General features: G+C 29.9%; 1 non-coding gene across 1 annotated transcript; it reads left to right on the top strand.

Annotated features, from left to right (window-relative positions):
- Positions 1-999: 999 nt before the first annotated feature.
- Positions 1,000-1,072, top strand: Trnaa-agc. Its single transcript has one exon. It is a non-coding gene; the product is annotated as a tRNA-Ala (tRNA).
- The last annotated feature ends 2,516 nt before the right edge of the window (positions 1,073-3,588 follow it).

The raw sequence follows: 3,588 nt of genomic DNA, 5'->3' as shown, positions 1-3,588 counted from the left end.
ATTATTCAAAGGAAAATTTCATAAACCACAACGTTATTTAATTAACATAAGTAAAAAACCAAATAAAAATGTGTTCTGTGATTTACCACATTAACCATAACACACATATTCACAACACTTCCAAAATAACAAAACAAATTCTAACAATATAATTAGAACAATTGCCAAGCGTTTTATCTTCTAGGTAGCAAAAGTTCTAAACCAATAACGTTCTAAAGCACAAATTCACTTAACATAATGTAAACTGAATCTAATCTCATAATATTGATGACAAAACTGAAAACGACACTAAAAGGACTGCAAGCCGATACATCGATACTACGACTATAACAAAATTATTGAGAAATCCAAATTTCTATACTATGACAATTAATTTTCAACTGGTAGGTATACTATCTGATAGTACCCACAGAACTGTACCTTGGTTATTCAAATTAATTTGTTTTTAATATACGAGTGCTTTGTTTTTTAAATTGTTACTGAACTTAATATATTGTACCAAATGAAATGGCGCGAAATGTAAAACATGTCATAGAGTATAGATTCCGATGAGTTGGCGCGCTTCCTTGCAAACATCTTAACAGAAACTCCTTGTATAGAAACTATTGATTATATTTGACATAAACTTAGAATTGACTTTTTTGTCTTTAGATAATCGTTTTAACGTTTCTCAAATAAATACTATTACAGACTAATTATACACCATTTGAAATCGAATATTATAATTATTATTATATAATTAATGCAAAAATAAGTATTTATGAAAAACCTGTATTATAGGTATGCGATATGCATTTTTATTGCTGCTTTAAATTTATTAAACGCAGCGTTTAACAGTGATTTACGAAGGCAATTGATATTCAATACGTAATTATGGTGTCAATAGAATTGGAACGACCTACTTCGCAATATCTTTTAGGATAACAGCCTTGACAGGTTGAATAGAAAGTTGTTTTAATTTCGATGTATAAATACGTTATTTTCGCAATAAATTGACATGGGGGCGTAGCTCAGATGGTAGAGCGCTCGCTTAGCATGCGAGAGGTACCGGGATCGATACCCGGCGCCTCCAAGACCATTTTTATATTTTTTCATTTAATATTCTGTTTATACAATATTCATTTTAAGATTTATTTATTAATTGTTGTTAACTCAAAATTGTTCTATTTATTTTATATTTGGACTTGTTATTATTATCAACAGTGGTTTCCTTGCGGTAGTTATCTTTAAAAGATATCATTGCCACAAGTAATATTAAAATAGATATATAATTTTATTGAAATAAAATCATAATGTTCAAAATGATCAAAATTTAACTACAGAATTATGATTTTTTACACTCGCGATCCTTGTATCAAAGTCTTAATGAGTACTAAGTACTTTTTCTGTAAGAAGAATGTAATAAATATACAAATTAACTGTTGAACCGAACTTCTTCTTAAAAGCTTAATGTTAAAATATCTTTTAATAGTAATTGTTGTTCAATGATAATATGGTGCTACAATCTAAAGGTCATCAATCTTAAAACGAATATTAAATTATGAAGATCTTATATTATTTGTAATTATAAAATATCACATTATTAAAATATATTATCACGTCATCAAATTAATATTAATTATTATGTTCCACGCAAATAATCATGGATAGTATTTCTTTCCAAAAGCAGTAAATTAATTCGATTTAAAAAATCTCTAGTTGTCTATACTTTTGTCTTACATATTTCATAATTGTTTGATTATTGATTTTGATATTTGAAAACAATAAACGATAGTCTCATTATTCGAAAGTGAAACGTTATTTACTTGGCTTTGTAATTGTTAGTATTATTTACAAATACAGACAATTGAAATAATTATCTTGCGACCGTAGATTCGAGCGACCTCTTCCAGGCAACTACTAAAACAGATAATTACGTAAACCGTCAAAGGAGTTACGCAAACAATAATAAAAAAAAAATATATGTGCAATTCACACATGGTAGAAGTGAAACCTTCAAAAACATTTTTTTTATTATTAATCATATATAAATTAATCATTTTCCATTATCTAAATGTGTGTGTTCTTTTAAAACAGTATATTTTAATGATAAATTTTAATTTATAAGTTTAATATAAATTTTTAATTTGGGAAAAACTAAAACATCGAAAGTTTGAAATTCGATCAAATGAAAAAGCGGCAGTAAAGAGAGGCTGTATAATGCCTGCTATCTCATTTTCTCCCACGTTAAATCATATGATGAATTGATGTTTCTGTCTCTCTTTACCGCTGCATCCGGTTTGAAATCACGACGATTCGAAAGAAGTTTATCTATCTCATTTTCTCCCACGTTAAATCATATGAATTAATGTTTCTGTCTCTTTTTACTGTCGCTTTTTCGTTGCATCCGGTTTGAAATCACAACGATTCTAAAGAAGTTTCACTTCAACAAAAGAATACATAGCATCGGTCGTACGCTGAAGACACTAGGCACAGCTCTGTAAATCATTCCTGAGGTCCAGGTTCGATCCCCGGTCTGTGATGTCCTTTATTTTTATGTACGCATTTAACACTAGTCTTCACAAAGAAAAGCATTGTAAGGAAACCGGCTTGCCTTAGACTTAAAAAAGGGAGAAAGCTTATGCTAGTATACCTATTAGAGATCATGAAACATATACAGTAATCTAAAGCCCAGAACTAAAAAGGTAAATAGCGCCACTAATTTTTTTTTATTTACCATGCATATCAAGAGTGCCTCAGACGTATGCTTGAGCGATATAACATACGTCTTCGTCTACAATGGACCAAAGTGGCAAATGGGGGCGGTCCGAACCGGGTGTCACCTTTTTTGAGGTCACACACCCAGTCTCTCAACTTTAAGAAGAATTTACAAATAAAAAAACGCTAGCATAAAATTTATTTTTCAGGTATTCCCCAACTAGCACTAGCCCAGCTCTATGCTGAATTCGGGGATTCCCGAAAAAGAGTCTGGCTCTGTCGTGGGGGATTCCCCGTCCCATACTTGCGATCTTTTAATAAATGATCCATGTCCTTCATATAAAATTTATTGCTTTTTACTTTCAATGGGGTGCTGTTCAAGATTTCTACTCTATCAGTAACTTTGATCTCGCGCTAGATCAGGGTCGATAATTTTTGAAATCAAAAAAAATAATAATAGGATGAAAACCATTGGAAAAAGAGGAGAATATTATTAAAATGAAAAGTAAAATAATGTACGGGCGATCTGAGCTCGATAATGTTTTTTTTTCGGCAAAACTAAAAGTCCTATGGAAAAAAGTCAAATGGCAAAGTTGTAGATAATAAAAAGACCTAAAACTTCGCATAACCTCAAAATTTATATAAAATAAAAAATAAACTAAGTATTCTTTGGTTTTTTATTTATATCATTTACAAAAAAAATCCACGAAATTTGGTGAAAACTTACCTTTTAATTTCCTAAATATCGTGTAATTAATTTGATTTGAAATATTTATTTTTCCACCTAATTTGGAATTAATATCGAAAAATTACCCTAATTTTTAATCGAAAATTCACCTGTCAAAAAACCAGTAAGACCACGTTCAACTGACTTTTTTTAAAACTTGGTGT

Source organism: Pieris rapae, chromosome 23, assembly GCF_905147795.1.
Source record: "Pieris rapae chromosome 23, ilPieRapa1.1, whole genome shotgun sequence".
Classification (NCBI taxonomy): domain Eukaryota; kingdom Metazoa; phylum Arthropoda; class Insecta; order Lepidoptera; family Pieridae; genus Pieris; species Pieris rapae.
Note: the sequence above shows the minus strand (reverse complement) of the source record. Positions and strands in the feature narration are given on the sequence as shown.